At 45.3% G+C, this 20,590-nt stretch overlaps 1 protein-coding gene across 3 annotated transcripts in view; it reads right to left on the bottom strand.

Annotated features, from left to right (window-relative positions):
• The window catches only part of LOC126035481 (endogenous retrovirus group K member 5 Gag polyprotein-like), a 432,730-nt gene that overhangs the window by 7,035 nt on the left and 405,105 nt on the right, over positions 1-20,590 (bottom strand). Inside the window, exon 4 of one of the 3 annotated variants that reach the window (XM_049794123.1) lies at positions 17,407-17,870. The exons of 1 other annotated variant lie outside the window; for it this stretch is intronic. The gene's annotated coding sequence lies outside the window, so the exon portion shown is untranslated. Of the gene's footprint in view, positions 1-17,406; positions 17,871-20,590 lie in introns of those variants that run through there. One more of the 3 variants, XM_049794122.1, reaches the window with a different exon arrangement.

Raw genomic sequence — 20,590 nt, 5'->3', positions numbered from 1 at the left:
CTTTATTGGATGTGGGGGGAATCATAGTGACAAAGGTTGAGAAAAAGGCTGAGGTACTTAATGCCTTCTTTGCCTCAGTCTTTAATAGTAAGACCAGTTGTTCTCAGGGTACCCAGACCCCTGAGCTGGAAGACAAGGACGAGGAGCAGAATGAAGCCAAGGGGAAATGGTTAGTGACCTGCTACACCTCTTATACACACACAAGTCTATGGGGCCGGATGGGATCTACCCAAGGGTACTGAGGGAGCTGGCGAAAGTGCTCACCAAGCCATTTGCAATCATTTATCAGCAGTCCTGGCTAACCAGGGAGGTCCCAGTGGACTGGAGGTTAGCAAATGTGATGCCCATCTACAAGAAGGGCCAGAAGGAGGATCTGGGGAACTACAAGGCTGTCAGTCTGACCTTGGTGCCAGGGAAGGTTATGGAGCAGCTCATCTTGAGCGCCATCACATGGGCATGTACAGGACAACCAGGTAATAAGGCCCAGTCAACATGGGTTTATGAAAGGCAGGTCCTGCTTGACTAACCTGATCTCCTTCTATGACAAGGTGACCCGCTTGGTGGATGATGGAAAGGCTGTGGATGTTGTCTACTCAGATGTCAGTAAAGCCTTTGACACTGTTTCCTGCAGCATTCTCCTGGAGAAACTGGCTGCTCACGGCTTGGATGGGTGTACTCTTTGCTGGGTAAAAAACTGGCTGGATGGCTGGACCGAAAGAGCTGTGGTGAATGGAGTTAAATCCAGTTGGCGGCCAGTCACAAGTGGTGTTCCCCAGGGCTCAATATTGGGGCCAGTTCTCTTTAATATCTTTATCAGTCATCTGGATGAGGGGATTGAGCACACCCCCTCAGTAAGTTTGCAGATGACACCAAGCTGGGTGGGAGTGTTGATCTGCTTGAGGGTAGGAAGGCTGTACAGAGGGATCTGGACAGGCTGGATCAATGGGCCAAGGCCAACTGTATGAGATTCAACAAGGGTAAGTGCCGGGTCCTGCACTTGGGTCACAACAACCCCATGCAGTGCTACAGGCTTGGGGAAGAGTGGCTGGAAAGCTGCCTGGCAGAAAAAGACCTGGGGGTGCTGGTTGACAGCCAGCTGAATATGAGCCAGCACTGTGCCCGGGTGGCCAAGAAGGCCAGTAGCATCCTGACTTGTATCAGAAATAGTGAGGCCAGTAGAACTAGGGAAGTGATCATCCCCCTGTACTTGGCACTGGTGAGACTGCACCTCAAGTACTGTGTTCAGTTTTGGGCCCCTCAATACAAGAAACGCACTGAGGTGCTTGAGTGTGTCCAAAGAAGAGCAATGAAGCTGGTGAAGGGTCTAGAGAACAAGCCTTATGAGGAGCAGCTGAGGGAACTGGGGCTGTTTAGTCTGGAGAAAAGGAGGATAAGGGGAGACCTTATAGCTCTCTACAACTACCTGAAAAGAAGTTGTAGCGAGGTGGGTGTCTGTCTCTTCTCCCAAGTAACAAGTGATAGGACGAGAGGAAATGGCCTCAAGTTGTGCCAGGGTGTATTGGGTTTGCGTGGCAAGGTTTTGGTAGTTGGGGGGCTACAGAGGTGGCTTCCATGAGAACCTGCTAGAAGCTTCCTCCATGTCCGATAGAGCCAATGTGAGCCAGCTCCAAGACAGACCCGCTACTGCCAAGGCTGAGCCAATCAGTGACAGTGGTAGCGCTTCTGGGATAACATATTTAAGAAGGGGAAAAACACCCCTGCGAACAGAAACTGCATACGGAGAGAGGAATGAGAATATGTGAGAGAAACAACTATGTAGACACCAAGGTCAGTGAAGAAGGAGGGGGAGGAGGTGCTCCAGGTGCCAGAGCAGAGATTCCCCTGCAGCCTGTGATGAAGACCATGGTGAGGCAGGCTGTCTCCCTGCAGCCCATGGAGGTCCATGGTGGAGCAGATATCCACCTGCAGCCCTTGGAGAACCCCATGCGAGAGCAGGAAGATGCCCAAAGGAGGCTGTGACCCCGTGGGAAACCCGCGCTGGAGCAGGCTCCTGGCAGGACCTGCGGATCTGTGGAGAGAGGAGCCCATGGAGCAGGTTTTCTGGCAGGACTTGTGACCCCATGGGGGACCCACGCTGGAGCAGTGTGGCCCTGAAGGACTGCACGCCATGGAAAGGACCCATGCTGGAGCAGTTTGTGAAGAACTGCAGCCCGTGGGAATGGCCCACGTTGGAGAAGTTCATGGAGGACTGTCTCCCGTGGGTGGGACCCCACGCTGGATCAGGGGAAGAGTGTGATGAGCCCTCCCCCTGAGGAGGATGAAAGCGGCAGAAAATAACATGTGATGACCGTAAACCCCATCCCCGTCCCCCTTGTGCCGCTGGGGGGGCTTGGTGAAGAAATCTGGGAGTGAAGTTGTGCCCGGGAAGAAGGGAGGGGTGGAGGGAAGGTGTTCTGAGATTTGGTTTTATTTCTCATTACCCTACTCTGGCTGATTTGTAATCAATTGAGCTAATTTTCCCCAAATTGAGTCTGTTTTGCCCGTGACGGTAATTAGTGAATGATCTCTCCTGTCCTTATGTCGACCCGCAAGGTTTTTGTTATATTTTTCTCTCCCCTGTCCAGCTGAGGAGGGGGGAGTGATAGAACAGCTTTGGTGGGCACCTGGCATCCAGCCAGGGTCAACCCATCACAACTGTGGACACAGCCATGCTGTTCAATAGGCTGCCTGCTCTGAGCAGGCTGGATAAATGCCAGTCCTTACTAAATTGGCCTAGAGGCTGTGGTTCTTTTCCAGAAGCAGGCCCCAGGGACTGCAGATACAAACATTGCTGTGGTAGAGTTCTTGTTGAGTAAATAAGTCAGATGCAGCTCTGCCTTGGCCTCTGACTCCGAGTAGGTGTATAGGGTAGTATCCTTGATCAGGCTCTGGCTTGTAGGAGATAACCACATTGCTATTCTTATACCATAATTACAGGAGGTAGTTAGGCCCAGGTCCATAGTTGAATCCTCTGTTCTGTTTGTTCTCTCCACTTTTTGGTCGGAGTAGAAAAAGAGGCTGTTTGCTATTATCTCCTGCACTGGGTTTGGCTGGGATAGAGTTAAATTTCTTCATAGTAGTGTTGTCCTGAAAACTTAGGTCCATTATCCAGTGTGCATCGCCCAATTTGCACACAGAGTCAAGGTATTTTATTTTATTACGTAAATGCGCAGATACAGGTGCATGGCACAAACCAGCACACTGTCGGTACAAACTGAGTTATTTATACACAAAATTTAGTCAGCTAATACATATTAATTGTTATTCTATTAAATGGGTCGTTAAAATTCTTCACCTATCATGTAAATAACTACGCATGCCTGCTATGACTTTTTTGAGACCTTTACTTCCTTAACCTTTTGGGTTGGTGGGTTTCTTGAGGGGGTGGTGCTTGAGTCAGCGGTCATGATCTCCTCCTGCCGTAATTACCTTTCCTCTAGTTTCACTTAAATTTGACAACACTAAGCAGTCCTTCACGGACCTTTAACAAAGCAGACTATCATTCAGTTTGGGGTTTTGTTCTTAGACAGCAATATCCTGGTTTACAATGCCAAAGTATTGTTACAGTAAAATGAACTAAGTTAATCTTTATCGATATCAGTAGCTTGTATAGGGCCATGTTTTGGATTTGTGCTGAAATCAGTGCTGATAATACAGGGATGTTTTAGTTATTGCTGAGCAGTGCTTACACAGCATCAAGGCCTTTTCTGCTTCTCAGACTGCCCCACCAGCAAGTAGGTTAGAGGTGCACAAAAAGTTGGGAGGGGACACAGCTGAGACAGCTGATCCCAACTGACCAAAGGGATATTCCATACCATATGACATTACACTCAGCAATAAAACTAGTGGGGAGGTTGACAGAGGGGGGCTGCTGCTCGGGGACTGATTGGGCATCGGTTGGTTGGTGAACAATTGTTTTCATTTGCATCACATTTCTTTCTTGGGTTTAATTTTTCTCTCTGTTATTTTTTTCCCTCTTTTCCTTACATATTATTATTATTATTGTTGTTGTTATTATTATTATTTCTTCTTTTTCATTATTAAACTGTCTTTATATCAACCCACAAGTTTTCTCACTTTTACCCTTCTGATTCTTTCCCCCATCCCACCGTGGGGGAGTGAGCAAGCGGCTGTGTGGTGCTTAGTTGCCAGCTGGGGTTAAACCATGACATCTCCCAAGCTAGGTTCTCTGACAAGACTGTTCAAGAGTTTATCTTAATACCAAAATGGCTGTTTTAGTTACTGTCTGGACCATGTTGTTAGATTACGTGATAAAAGCTCCTCTGCACACCCACAAAGGAGCTCAGAAACACAATGGCAGGACGGGGATGCCAAATAATACCCCATTAGGCACATCCCTCTCCACAAGCCCAGAGGAGAACAGGGGCACACAATAGCGGTCGGGAACCCAAATCAAGAACAACCAAGTCAAGGAACAAATACCTTCACCAGGCCCTTCCCATGGCTGTTCCAGGAGAAAAATCAGTCCTATTGTCCAGGGGGGTTGCTACCTAGGGGTGGGACACATTATGGGAAGCAGGGGAAAAGCAATTTGGGATCCTATTGACTTATTATGAAATGTTTAAGGGAGGAACCAAAAGTGGGGATTAGGTGATTTGGGGAGGAACAAGAGTGGGAAAATAGAGGGGTAAGGGGATAAAAAGGGCCGGTAAGTAGTGGGCTGGTCAGTACCTTGTCTGGCAATGCCCTGTGCCTGATTAGCCCAGTCTGTCCTATCTTCTTACTAAATTTCTTTCTAACTCTTTTCTGGGTGAGGGGTCTTTATTCTGTTTGCATGCATGTGTATGGTGGTGTAAGTGCCAGCAACTGGAGTCAGACCATGAGTCAGAGGGCCCATGTCTCTGTGGTGCCAGCAACTGGAGTGTGGGTGTGCGAGTGAGTGGGTGATCACTAGCAAAGATCAAGCCCGACTAGCTGGTGAATATGTGAAGTGGCCTAGGAGCAAGGTGGTGAGTGGGTCTCTAAGGGCCAGCTCTGGGTGTGAGAATGCCTCTGTCATGACCTAAAGGGTTTCCCAGCCTTTGGGTGTGTAGAGATTGCAACCATGAGTTTGTAGGATTGTAATACACAAGGACACAGAGGCTTTTATCCTCTAAATTTCTCTACTTTTTCTACAGATTACCACAAATACCACACAAATCACCACTAGCAAGTATACCTATTGTTGTCCCACAAACGGAGTTTGTTTACCCAGTGTGCAAGCCAATAGCACACAGAGTCGAGGTATTTTCAAATTGATTTCATTGATGTGCATGAATGGGTGCCTGTCTCAAGACAGCACACCCTTGTCTCAAAAATCCTCACGTTTATACACTTAACTAATACATATTCATTGTTATTTTGCTTAATGATTGGTTCTTTCTTCTTTGCCCCTCATGTAAATTAGTGCGCAGACTCTGTCTTCTTCCTCCATTGTCTTCTTTTGAGTAGGTGGTATCATTTGAGTAGGTGGTCAATGAGTCAGTGGTCACAATCTCCCCCTGTAGGAATTGCCTTTTACCTACTTCTTCCCTGATCTTGGCAGTTCCAGGTGGTTCTTCAAGGTTTGTTGATGTAAAAGGAACTAGGCCTTAAGCCTTATTGTTTTAAGACTATTCATATTAGACATAAAACTAATGATTAGATATTGGTTTAGATATGATTAATAGAATGCAGGTGCATATAAAACAATATCTATGAGCTGCATAATTGTTCTATGAGACTCCCTCTTCATGGCTGGCTTAGAATCCAGTCAAGCTGAATCAACAGAGGAAGGATGATACATCTTAGACCTAAGACATGGGAGTAAGTGATTAACTTTAGATCAAGATAAATTAATAAAATAACCTGAGTAGTTTCTTTAGAAATTCATAGGTACCTTTGAAGTGTAAGAAGATAAGTGATGATGGTGACCGGAGACTTTCTGCCTGTGACCACCAATCTCAGAAGAACCGAGACATGAGAATGGAGAATGGATGAGATAAGATGATGAATGATAACGATATGAGAACAGAGAATTGGCTGGAAAATTACAGAGACTTTGGCTGGGAAATTACAGAGACTTTGGATTGGGACAATGGGTGGCAAAAGGGTATATAAGATTTGGAAACTTTTGGAAGCGTGCCATTCACTGCGGTGGTGGCCCAACTCTGAGTTGTTAATAAAGCAAACCTAGAGAAACCCACATTTGAAAATTCTTTAACAGTTGACCAGACCACAGTCCATTACCTTTTCTGACATAAGCATTCTACTTATTTACAAAGCCCCATTGTCTAGTAGTTAGTTCCTAAACCCTAAATCATGTCTAGTTATTGTTTCCCTATTTTAAGTATTAACTGATGGGGGCTGTACACAATACTTCAGCAGCTCCTTGGTTATTTCAATCATATTATACATATTAATTGATAACACTGATTAATAAAGCACATATAGATATGTCAGGCTATTACAAATTACTATCAGCAATCAATAATATAATATCAATCAATAGTATGGCAGCAGTCAATAACAGCAACAATCAATATAACAGCAACAACCAAGTAGGTATATACTATTACAGGTTACTACAAACTTATCATTAGTGAAGCAAACTTATCAACAATATAACAGCAGATATAATGGATTACTTATATGGATATATAATACTGGCATCAAGTGAATTAGACAGATTTCAGAAGGGGCGAAACCATCTGTTGTCGTTTAACCCCAGCCAGCAACTAAGCACCACACAGCTTCTTGCTCACTTCCCCCCCACCCAGTGGGATGGAGGAGACAATCAGGGGGAAAAAAAATTAAAACCTGTGGGTTGAGATAAGAACAGATTAATAGGACAGAAAGGAAGATAATAATAATGACAAAATGATGATAATAATAATAAAAGAATTGGAATATACAAGTGATGCACAGTGCTCACCACTCACCGACCAATGCCCAGTTAGTTCCCAAGCAGTGATCTACCCCCTTCCTAGCCAACTCCCCCCAGTGTATATACTAGATGTGACATCACATGGTATGGAATATTCCTTTGGCCAGTTTGGGTCAGCTGTCCTGGCTGTGTCCCCTCCCAACTTCCTGTGCCCCTCCAGCCTTCTTGCTGGCTGGGCATCAGAAGCTGAAAAATCCTTGACTTGGTATAAACACTACTTAGCAACAACTGAAAACATCAGTGTGTTATCAACTTTCTTCTCATACCAAATCCAAAACATAACACTGTACCAGCTACTAGAAAGAAAATAACTGTCCCAGTCGAAACCAGGACACCATCCCAGAGGGGAGGACAAAATGATCCCAGAGGGGGAGCCGACCATCCCAGAGGTGGGAGGACAAACCAAACTGACCCCGAAAGGGGGCCCAGAGTGTTGTCCCAAAACAGGGTTCTTCACCCAGTGTGCAAAGAGCTGATAACACACAGAGAAGAGATATTTGTTTATTTCATGTCTGTGCAGAGATGGGTGCTAGGTGGTAACTCCACAAAGCTAGCACACACCAGAAACACAGAGTCTTATATACACATCAGGATCAAGGAAAAAGTGGTAACAAAATACATGATTGGTTACAAACAATTTAGATAACAAAAGCACTTCTATGCATGTCTAAATAATTACCCAGCTCATTATATTAAGGTGGTCTTACATTTACATACTCATTATGCACAAGTGGGTGTCATTTTTAATATTAAAATCAAGCTAAGTTAGCTAAGGACACACTTTTTTCTTGACACTACACCAGAACTGGGCACTTATGATATAAATCAGAAGTAAGGCAATAGCATTGACAGAACCTCGTTGTTTCACTTCCTTGCTTCAATGGATTCAATGCAGGGACCTTCCATTCTTGTTCCTATGGTTTCAATAATAGATTGTCCTTCCGACGTTAAGAGGGGGACCAATAAGAAAACAGAGTCTCACTTCAAAGATGATCTGTGTCACAGAGTTTGGAGTCAGCCAGGAATCCCCGGTGAGAGTCCAAGATCTTGTAGAAAGTTTGTGTGAAATTCAACCTGTTTAGGCAAGGAAAGGTATGTGCAGCACATGAAGTTCTCAGAGAGAGATGCTCCTTTTTGGATAAAAAATAAGTCCTTTTTATATCATAAAGACATAAGTGAATGTAGGACACCACCATTTGGAGCAGCCAATAGATGGTGTTAATTTCTATTTTTCACCTGGAACAGCCAATAGATGATGATGTTTTCTCCTCTTTCAGACCAGTTTTTATTTTTCCAGACCATTTCCACCTTTTCAGACGATAAATTGCTGTTACAGTCCCTTGTTTTTGCACTTATCGGTGGTATCTCAGGATGTCTCTGTTTCTGGGTACCCAGCTGTACTTCAAAGAGGCCAGCTGCACTTTTCAAGCATGGTTCTGGTTCCAAGGCCTAGTTCCCAGGCTGACAGCAAGCAGGCTGGCAGGCATTTTCTCTGTCAGTATTTTTCAGCAGACATTTTCTTTTCAGTAATTTTCCCCTTCTAGCCAGGCCACCTTTATGGCTGCTCATATCAGTATCTCTAGGGTTGATAGCACAGGGGAGGTATTCTGCACTGGAGGGATGTGGGGGAATGAGGTGAGAGAGAAAGAAAGTGCAGGGTTCTTTCTGGATCTCAGTAAGAAAGGCACAACAACAAATGGCTTAATAAAAGAGCTGTATTCAGTAGGCAGAATAAGAGGAATATAGATAGCAAGTAAATCTGGCATCCCTTCAGATGTTGGGAACACTGTGTTAGTGTGGCATTGGACAGAGTCCAGATGGATTTTTCCATGGCACGCTATGCAGATTCTGTCCATGGAGAGAAGCACCTCCTTTTTGGTCATTCACAGTATTATTATGATTTTCTTATAAGAAAACCGCTTACAAGTTACTTACTTACAAGTGGTGTTCCCCAGGGCTCAGTATTGGGGCCAGTTCTCTTTAATATCTTTATCAATGGTCTGGATGAGGGGATCGAGTGCACCCTCAGCAAGTTTGCAGACACCAGGTTGGGAGGGAGGGTTGATCTGCTCGAGGGTAGGAAGGCTCTACAGAGGGATCTGGACAGGCTGGATCAATGGGCCGAGGCCACTTGTATGAGGTTCAACAAGGCCAAGTGCCGGGTCCTACACTTGGGTCACAACAACCCCATGCAGCGCTACAGGCTTGGGGAAGAGTGGAAAAGGCTGGAAAGCTGCCTAGTGGAAAAGGACCTGGGGGTGCAGGTTGACAGCCAGCTGAATATGAGCCAGCACTGTGCCCGGGTGGCCAAGGCCAGTAGCATCCTGGCCTGTATCAGAAATAGTGGGGCCAGCAGGAGCAGGGAAGGGATTGTTCCCCTGTACTTGGCACTGGTGAGACTGTACCTCGAGTACTGTGTTCAGTTTTGGGCCCCTCACTACAGGAAAGACATTGAGGTGCTGGAGCGTGTCCAGGGAAGGGCAACCAAGCTGATGAGGGGCCTGGAGCACAAGCCTTATGAGGAGTGGCTGAGGGAACTGGGGTTGTTTAGTCTGGAGAAAAGGAGGCTGAGGGGAGACCTTATAGCTCTCTACAACTACCTGAAAGGAGGTTATAGTGAGGTGGGTACTGGTCTCTTCTATCAAGTAACAAGTGATAGGACGAGAGGAAATGGCCTCAAGTTGCACCAGGGGAGGTTTAGTTTGGATATTAGGAAAAATTTATTTACTGAAAGGATTGTCAGGCATTGGAACAGGCTGCCCAGAGAAGTGGTAGTGTCACCATCCCTGGAGGTCTTCAAAAAATGTGTAGATGAGGCACTTCAGGACATGGTTTAGTGGGCATGATAGTGTTGGGTTGATGGTTGGACTTGATGATCTTAAAGGTCTTTTCCAACCTAAACAATTCTATGATTCTATGATTCTAAACCAATTCTATTCATAAAGGATGTTCACATGAGAATTTCTTGCTGCACTGTTATATAAAGGCAAGGCCAGACAGGTGGTATAATTGCCAGTACTGGGTGGGAGCTGTCTGAGTTTATCCTGTGGCAGGGGCATTTGTGCAATGCTACACAGCCTGAAGGCCACACTGTACATGTGGCACAGCACAGGCCTGTGCCTACTCAGGTTAACTGCATTGTGAATCACTAACTCCTCGATGTACAATGGTCTTCTAGTCAGGATTACTACATTCCACCCCTTGATCCACATTCAGTTTAATAATATATCAGATATAATAAGTTACAGATTATAATAACAACATACAGGCTTCTCAAGCCTTATGTATGAGGCCAAATAGAGCAGACATGGCCTGTTCAAGATCACTAACTCCTTGAATATAATGTCTTCTGCACGGCTCCCAATAGAGGGGTGTACTGGTTCTGGCTGGGATGGAGTTAATTTTCTTCATAGCAAAACATATGGTGCTGTGCTGTGGATTTGTGACTAATACAGTTTAGACAACACACCAATGTTTTAGTTATTGCTGAACAGTGTTTGCACAGCATCAAGGCCTTTTCTGTTTCTTACTCTGCTTCCTGATTGAGCAGGCTGGGGGTGAGCAAGAAGTTGGGAGGGGATGCAACCGGGACAGCTGACCCCAACTGATCAAAGGGGTATTCCATACCATATGAGGTCATGCTCAGTAATAAAAGCTCAAGGAAAGGAGGAGGAAGGGGGGACATTTGGGTTTTTGGCATTTGTCTTCCCAAATAACCATTACGCGTGATAAAGCCCTGCTTTCCAGGAAGCAGCTAAACATCTGCCTGCTGATGGGAAGTAGTGAATGACTTCCTTATTTTGCTTTGCTTGCACGCACGGTTTTGCTTCACTTAATAAACCGTCTTTATCTTGACCCATGAGGTTTTCTCACTTTTACCCTTCCAGTTCTCTCCCCCATCCCACTGTGGGTGGAGTGATCGAGTGACTGGGTGGTGGATTAGCTGCTGGCTGGGGTCAACCCACCACAAGGGGGTTACCTGCTGGAAAGTGGAAAGTCCTGGCTTGCTCTGTGTGTGCGTGCATGTGACAGTCTGTACCAGCAACTGGAGCCAGTCTGTGGTCTCGGGGGCTCTTATGTCCAGAAGCCAGCTACTGGGCAGACTAATTGTCTGAGCCCAGCTGCTGGAGGGATCCACCTTGTACATATGTGTACATATATTCTCACTAGTGGACTTCCATCCTGTCCAGCCAGAGAGGGGAGCAGGATGAGGCTGTTGTTTCTGTCTGTGTTCCTCTGAGTGCTCTGAGTCTGTGATCTCTGTGGCTGGCCATGTATGTATGTGTATATATAGTGTATGTGTGTGCTCTGTTTGTGTGTGCCTGATGGGAATACATCTTCAGCCTCATTACTGGTTGGATCTGGGGATGTGGAGCTGTGGCAGCCTTGCCTCTCTTGGGCTGTTGGATCTGGCATGATATATTTTCCTCTAACACACTTCACTCCTTTTCTTGTGCACCTGTATCTAAACTACAGAGGAACAGATAATCCATGTCCTCTGACATGAGGTTAATGCCTAAAAATGCTACACATCTGAAAAATTATCAAAGACAGAGAACACAGGTCACCTGTGTTCTTAGTGGACAAAAACATTTCTTAGAGTGTGAAAAGTAGAAGTCATTGGAATAATGTGAGGTATCCACTTAGCCCCACTTGTACTGTTGGCGTGACAGACAAAGTTGATGGTGCTGATAAGTCACCTATGGAATACAGAAGGAGAATAAGCATTGAATGGTTAATTGAAGGGATATTAAGAGGTTTTTAAAGTTGTTTGTTGATATTGCTGTAAAGGAAAAACAAAATCACAAATACGGATGTTCTTTCAGTTAATATTAACCATCTGTCTGATATAGTTTACTTTTTTTCTGGCAGGGCTTTTATTTCCATGGTTCCTTTTCTTTTCGTTGTGATTATGAAGTGATCCTCAGTGGCGTGTTAGAAATCACTGTTAGCTATAAACATGGAAAATTGTTCTGAAGTTAGCATTAAAGGCTTGTAAAGCCCTTGTATAGTAGTCACTTTATCCAAATAACTAATTTGTATGCAATAAATGGGAAATTCAAATTGTAACTAACTGCTCAGCAGTGGTAATTTGTGACCAAGGAATGATCTGGCATGGAGGGCAAGAAGGCCCAACTGCAGAAGGGGTAAAACTGGCTGGAAGCAGGCATGCCAGAGACAGAATGACTCCCTGCAAGAGAGTGAAGTTTCCTTGGGTGATGGATAAGAAACAGCCTCAGCATTGTGTTGTAGCCATCCTGGAATTCGAGTGCTCAGGGGCCACCTTTGGGCCTCAGAGCTGGTCTGGGGGATGGGCCCAAGGCTAGGCTGAGGTGCCTCATGCAACCACTCACAGGATTGGTGCTGGTGCTGGTGCAAGTGTATATAAGGAATCGGCTCATGACACATCTTTGCAGACTCCTTGTAGAACCACTTCTTACTGTAGGACTCTGCCCAGTGCATTGTTCATTAAATTTTTCTTTTTATATTTAAGCACAAACATGTGTTTAATTTGCCTTGAGGTGTGCAATAAAATTTCCCCAACAGTAAGTTGCCCCCAGTTGTGAACACCCTGCAAAATTTTTTAACACAAGAATGCTTGTCAAATCATAGAATCATAGCATCATAGAATGGTTTGGGTTGGAAGGGACCTTAAAGATCATCTAGTTCCACCCCCCTGCCATGGTATTCCATACTCCCTACTATCCTCAGGCTGGTGTGGTTGAACATACTAATGGGTTGGTTAAGCATTTCACAAAGACCCATGAATCTGGGTGGCATTTAAGATTGTACAACACCATCTACCAACTAAATAATAGATGGAGGGAAGATGGCTGCCCCAAAATGAAAGCCTTTTGTGTATCTGCTAACACCATCGCTCCAAAAGTCCACACCAAGCCAGGAGACTATCCTATGGGATTTTACACCAGACAACCTGTACTAGTAAAGATGCCTCAGATTGGAACAATACCAATGGTACTAACCACACCCAAAAATCTCTATGCGTGGGAAGCCAAAGATTGCTCAGGAAAGGTACACCGGATTAGCACTCGGTGGTTCTCACCTTCTTTCTAACCCTGCCAGTTGAATACAACCAAGCATATTTTTCTTCCCTTTTGTATTCACAGGAATCCCGAATGAACTGCACGTGGATGTGGAAACCCAGGTTTTAGGCCCTACCAGGGGAGAAAATACAAATTGACTGCTGGAAAAGATGAAGACAGAGATAAACGGATTTTGTCTCTGATGGGGAAAAGTGGAGATACCATGTCAATAGGATGCTGAATTGAAAACAGCACTGAATGTGCAACAGCCTTGTGAATTACCATAGGATATGCTGGAAATAAACTCAAACACAACTTTGATCACATACATGCCTGTCCTTACGGGTGCAAATGTTGGCATGCTTTTACCCTATTTCGCTCAGCGCTCATAATGTGTTTCTGGGCCAATTTCGAGACCAATTCTAGCATGACATTCCAATTTGAAATTGAAGTTGAACAACCATTTATACCAACTCAGCCTCCTATTGAACTAACTCCTTACATCCTCAACACAGGCCCTTACATAATCAAAAATATGGCTCAACAACAAGTTCTCCTCAACCCTAGTTGGTCTCTAAAGAGGGGTAGAGCTAGCACTACACATTAATATCTCAGAAATTAAACCAAACTGTTCCACATTTTTGGGAAGTGCTCAGACTGGCTGGTTGGCATGGTTACATGGACAATCTCTGAAACCATCTTGACACATGCCATGAGACGCCACTGGGTTATTGGGAACAGGATTAGGAATAGTAAATAGCATAGATGCTGAGATCATAATGAACAAAATAACTGCTTGAGATGGGTTGACCCTGGCTGGATGCCAGGTGCCCACCAAAGCTGTTCTATCACTCCCCCCTCCTCAGCTGGACAGGGGAGAGAAAAATATAACAAAAACCTTGCGGGTCGAGATAAGGACAGGAGAGATCATTCACTAATTACCGTCATGGGCAAAACAGACTCAATTTGGGAAAGTTAACTCAATTTATTACAAATCAACCAGAGCAAGGTAATGAGAAATAAAACGAAATCTCAGAACACCTTCCCTCCACCCCTCCCTTCTTCCCGAGCACAACTTCACTCCCTGATTTCTTCATCAAGCCCCCCCAGCGGCACAAGGGGGACGGGGATGGGGTTTACAGTCATCACACGTTATTTTCTGCCGCTAATCCTCCTCAGGGGGAGGGCTCATCACACTCTTCCCCTGCTCCAGCATGGGGTCCCACCCACGGGAGACAGTCCTCCACGAACTTCTCCAACGTGGGCCCTTCCCACGGGCTGCAGTTCTTCACGAACTGCTCCAGCATGGGTCCATTCCACGGTGTGCAGTCCTTCAGGAGCACACTGCTCCAGCGTGGGTCCCCCACGGGGTCACAAGTCCTGCCAGAAAACCTGCTCCGTGGGCTCCTCTCTCCACAGATCCGCAGGTCCTGCCAGGAGCCTGCTCCAGCGCGGGTTTCCCACGGGGTCACAGCCTCCTTCGGGAACCCACCTGCTCCGGTGTGGAGTCCTCCACAGGCTGCAGGTGGATATCTGCTCCACCATGGACCTCCATGGGCTGCAGGGGGACAGCCTGCCTCACCATGGTCTTCACCACGGGCTGCAGGGGAATCTTCGCTCCGGCGCCTGGAGCATCTCCTCCCCCTCCTTCTTCACTGACCTTGGTGTCCGCAGGCTTGTTTCTCTTACATGTTCTCACTCCTCGCTCTGGTGGCTGTTTCTCCGTGTCCCAACTTTTTTTCCTTCTTAAAAATGTTATCACAGAGGCGTTACCACTATCACTGATTGGCTCGGCCTTGGCTGGCTGCGGGTCGGTCTTAGAGCCAGCTGGTATGGGCTCTCTCAAACACAGGGGAAGCTTCCAGCAGCTTCTTACAGAGGCCACCCCTGTAACCCCCCCCCAAAACCTTGCCACACAAAACCAATACACTGCTTCTACAGATGACCTAAAGAAATTGGAATATCTATTAAAATCATCCCTATTGGCCTTAGAGCAAGTCAATGGCTCCTATCAGACATTTTACCCCATTGGAAATTAATTGAAGAAGAAAATGATCATCAGTTAATTGCAAAAGCCATCAGAGCAACCCAAGGTGGTACTTCCCTTGCCTTGAGCTGCATCCAAGTGCAGTTATGGATACAGTCTATAGCAGCAGCTATCATTAGAGAAGGAAAGGGAGGAATCTTACCCACTGAAATTCGAAAACTGATTTGGGACAATGCCTCAGAATTTGAAAAAGAGTTTCAATCATGGTGGCAATTAGTCAACTTTACCTACCATGCAGAAGGTGATAAACTTATTGCGTTTATCCTCGCAATACACAATTCTTCGGTATACACCATATACCCAATCATTGTGCTGGGATTAAACCATGATGGAACTATACTCTATCCATTGGAACATAGAGTATGGGTCCAACTAAATGGAAACAAATGGCAAACTATTGATGTTGAAGCATGCATTGTACGGGAACAACAGGGATTCATTTGTGAAAGTAATACCATCAAGGCCCAAGACATTTATCTTGACACTGAACAGAATATATGCCATTTTGAAATACAACCCAATGAAACCCCTGAAACTGTACTTGTATGTTGGAGCGGCGGAGGAATGCACATAAGTCGACCCAATATGAGTGATAGAAGTGATTCAACTTTATTTGCACGGATAGCTCATATTTATACAGTTTGCGATAATTATGCCTACTAGTCCTAATATGATTGGTACATTGCTAATGTTTATTCATTACTAAAACACACCCACTTGTGGTTGGCAGCTACGCGTGTTCAGTAACTTTCTCATGAGAACTTCTTCAAAAGTTACTTGTGAAGTTATGCCAAGGTCACACCGTCCCTGTCTTTCTCCTGATAACAGCGAGACCAGCTGTTGTTTTTCTCCCAATATCAGTAAAGCCAGCTATTTTCAGCCAAGGCCTAGTCTTGTTGCTCAAACTGACATTCTTTCACACAGAACTCTGCTCGCACAACTTTTCCACAGGCCCATGTCCTTTTTCAGCAAGCCACTTCCCAACAATTCCCCCTTTTTCTTTTTGTGCGAGTAGAGCTTGGTGTGTCAGCTTTGAGACTCCTCTCATCATGTACCCATACGCAATTTTAACTATTACACAGATTAATATCAATATACCCAACCATCGTAAGGCTTCCTTAATCAATGACATTAGCCGTGGTGTTATCCCACCAAATATTGACTCTAACACCCCATCAAACCAACTAGTTTCTTGCTGGATCTTTGTGTATGTTTCTTCAGCCAATTTATCTGTTTGTGAATAGATTGAGGTAAAATTTTAACACCTGCTGTATTGCCCTTTGCAAAGATCTGTGAACACAATTAATTAAACACAGTAAAAACAACATTATACCTAATAAAATACATAAGCACACAAAAAGAGGTTTGATTAATAGCTTTAGCTAGTGACACCCAAACATTCTTACTGTCCCATGGCGTTAACCGATGTGGATCAATCACCGGTGTCACTGTCATGCTGCTTACTACAGTCAGTGTGTTCCATATCAATCTCAGCATAAGGTTTCAAATTTATGGGTAAATCAGGAACGTATCTGCCAGACATGGAGGATGTGATTTTTTGTCCAATTGCTGTCAAGGCTTGCCGTCCCGGTGCACTTAGTTGTCTTGCAGAAGTTAAGCTATCGCTGCCCCTCAATAAATCCAGCAGCGGCTGTAAGTCTGTATTTGTAATACCACAACAAGGTCGAATTCACTGTAGGTCTCCGTTTAAATCTTTCTCCCTCTTTTTGTTTTTGAGCAATCCAGGCTTACTTAATAACTTGGGATGCCATTTTCCTTAATAAGCTGAACAAGGTAAAACTATTACAATAGCTACAATCACAGTAACTACAATAATGCCCATAATTCTTTGAGCCAACCTGTTACCCCTAATGACCCAGACCATGAGGACTATGAGGAAAATGAACCATCCATACATTCTTGTGCCATCTTGCTCCACGAACTCAGCCCAGCAATCGGTAGGTGCCAGCTTTCCGTGGGCGTCCCCACAGAGGCAACGACGGCCTCACCGTACACCAGCCCGATGCTCTTCAGAAAATCCCGGTATTTATACATTTGCAGAGGAACGGGTTTTAGCACACGTGGCCAGCGGGTGCCAAAAGTCCGCCTCGGTTGCAATCTATGACGCATGCGCTCGCTGGCCAGGCGCGCTGCACGAGTCATAGCCATCTTGTCTATTGGTTCGTGGGCTTTACGATAGAGTTGCGATGCGCAGAGAATCTTGACCTGTTATGTTAGCCAAGGTGACCTATACATTAGTTTTTGGCTGAGGTGGTATTCATATTGTCACATCATCTATGATGCTCCAGATGATGATGGTCGTGCAAATCGAACAGGAGTCCGTCGTGGGCCTGTATCTGTGGAAACACAATCAACCTTGTTCCCAGGTTATTAACGGAAATAGATCCTACCCCTAATTTTGGCTTTAACTAACTTTTACATTTACCCCACACTGTCTTCCCGTAATCACACTATGTTTAATCAAATTATGCTTAACACACTTTTTACCTAAAGCAAGTTCTATATACAATAAGGCACGCTGTTCTAAAAACCTCTCTGAAGGACTCAGTGTCCGCTAGTAATACTCTATTAGTTAGAATCTGTCGGATCAGTGGCTTCAGCACCCGCCGGTGCCGTGCCAGTCGCCATTGGGACAATTCCGGGTCCAGCATCAGTGCGAAGCCATGGCTTGATCCACTTAGCTGGAATCTCCCAGTAAGTTTTACTTCTGCTGATCCGCACCATTTCCCGGATTCTGGGTCCTTATACATTACCATGACTCCTGTACTTTGTTGCGTCCTTTCTGCCTGTAAAAGAACATGATGCACTACCATTGGTGGGTCTTTGTGATCACCTGTCAATCTAAGATAATTTAGCACAAATAAGTCTTTGGCCAATCGTTCCTCTGGGAGTAAGCCCTGGGTTCCCCCTTTTTGTTTTTGCAGCATGTTCTTTTAGGGTTTGGTTGGCCCATTCGATAATAGCCTGTCCTGTGGGAAGATGTGGAATACCGGTACCATGATGAATTCCCCACAAATTACAAAATCGAGCAAATCGTGTAGAACCATAGGCTGGGCCGTTGTCCGTCTTAATTTCTTTAGGCACACCCAGTACTGCAAAAGAAGCGTGAAGATGTCATTCAATATGTAAGGCCTTTTCTCCAGTTCATGCCGTGGCCCACATGGCAGCAGGATAGGTATCAATACACACGTGCACAGAACGCTTTGCACCAAACCACGTGACATGGGTGACATCCATTTGCCACAACTGCAATGGCAAAAGACCTCATCGGTTAACCCCACAGCCCAAGCCGAGCCCTTCCTTTTGACAATCAGGGCATGCTTTAACGATACCTTGGGCATCAGTGAGTGGTAAGTCAAATTGCTTTGTTAACATCCTAGCAGGTTGGTGCAAGAACGCATATGATTGCCGTGCTTTGTTGAAAACGATTCCCTGGAGGAGGCTCCCGTGGCGCTGCAACCAATTGGTCAACTCTGTCATTTCCCGTTTCTCATCTGCACAGTGTTCTCATACCCAAGAGTTCTACCAGAGGGGTCATATTGCCATTAGTGATACCGCAAAGATTCCGCACCCACTGGATATCTCCCACAAGCTTCTGGACATCATGTAACATTGAAATTTCTCATGTTATTTGAACCTTCTGAGGTTTAACATTGCTAGCATTTATGTGCCACCCCAAATACTTCCAAGGTGCTGCCTTTTGCACCTTTTCAGGAGTGATTATTACTCCGCGATGGCTTAAGATGTCCTGCAATTGAGTTAAAATCTCATCCTGTGGCAAGTTACTGAGGTAACTGCTTTCTTACAGGCTCTGATGCCCAGGCCACATACACCTGACGCATCGTGGGGGAATTGCGCATTCATTGCGGTAACACGACCCAATGGTATCTCTTATAGGGTTCTGCCTTGTTAATCGATGGTACCGAAAAGGCGAACCGTTCAGCGCCATCTGGGTGCAATCTTTTAGATTTATAATTAACACATCCCATTCTTCTGGAAGCATAACTGGAGATGGCAAACCTGGCTGCAGGGCTCCCATACTGTGCATCACCACATTCACAGCTCTGAGATCATGTAACAGTCTCCGCTTCCCACTTTTCTTGGGAATGGTAAATATTGATGTATTCCATGGACTAGTAGAAGGAACAACTTGTCCCGCTCTCAACTGGTCCTCAACTAACCCTTGTATTTTTAGTAGCCTTTCAGAATTTAGCAGCTACTGATCAATCCAAACAGGTTCATCTGTTTTCCAGTTACTTTTCAGAATCGGCTACCCCTCAGTGACCGCTCCTAAAAAGGATGCGTCACTAACATTGCCTTCATTTGGCTCAATAAATCATGGCCTACGAGGCCAAACAATTCAGTTGGGGTAGTCATGACATACGGACACGTCGTAATGTGTTCACCATCGGGGAACACAAATGGGTAATGGGTAGCTGACTTACTAAGGTGGCTTGTGTGCCCCCTATCCCTGCAATACCAAAGTTTGGATTGATCGATGGCCATGATGGAGGCCAAATGCATTGTGAAATAATCATAACATCAGCACCTGTATTGATTGTCATCGGTTTCTTGACAACAACTCCATCGGGCCCTTCCAATTGCACTACCTTTTCTGGTTTACCTCTTCTTGTGTCCATGGCAAAGTATACCTGCGGTTTCCCTGTGGAGCCGAATCCACCATCTCCACTTTGTACTTCACCTGGGTTCGGAACACACGACCTGAATGGAACTAATTGTGCTATTCTGGTACCTTTAGGAATAGAAACAGGAGGGATTAAAACATGAATCATAATTTTCACAGTCCCACAATAATCTGCATCAATAAGCCCTGGGAGCACCAGAATTCCTTCTAGAGCTGTTGAAGATTGCCCCATTAAAAATGCACTAAGTCCAAACCCCAATGGTCCCTTTATGTTGACTGCGGTTTCCACATCCACTCCGGAGCTTCCTGCGGTGGCGGATCTGGTGGTTGCGAGGCTGCCTGAGGGCTGGCAGCTCAAGCCCCTTGCATTCGTGTTGTCGCGCGAGGGGCCTTCGCAGTCGGTGTAAAGTTTCCCTTCTTCCTGTATTCTTGGTGGTATGGTTATCTTTCTTACACTTGTTGCAGCACTTACTGTTAGCAGTAACTGTACATTTGCTCCTAATGTGTCCACGTTTGCCACAGTTAGAACACTTGACCAATGGTGTCTTACTGGCCTTGTGTTTCTTTGTAGCTCCTTGGAGAGCTGTGGCAGCATAGGCTACTTTCTGTGAGTCCACTGATCGATCCGTGTATTCTATCATATCAACGATGTCTGCATGTTTCGGCAAATTACACAATGCTTTGCGTGTCTTTTCAGTAGCATTTTCAAAAGCGAGTATTTTGAACATGTTTTCTTTCATGCCCTCGTTCATGTCAGGGTGGTCATAAATTGTATTCTCCTGTTTCACCTGGGTAAAAGCATGGCTGTACATATTGTCTGGTACGGTAAGAAAAGCTTGATATGCCAAGATCTGTGATAGATGATGAACCTCAGTGACACATTGTAACTGAGCGTTCCCTGATGCGAA

This window comes from Accipiter gentilis, chromosome W (genome assembly GCF_929443795.1).
Source record: "Accipiter gentilis chromosome W, bAccGen1.1, whole genome shotgun sequence".
Classification (NCBI taxonomy): domain Eukaryota; kingdom Metazoa; phylum Chordata; class Aves; order Accipitriformes; family Accipitridae; genus Astur; species Astur gentilis.
The sequence above is the reverse complement of the archived record's forward strand: the minus strand, read 5'-3'. Positions and strand labels throughout refer to the sequence as shown.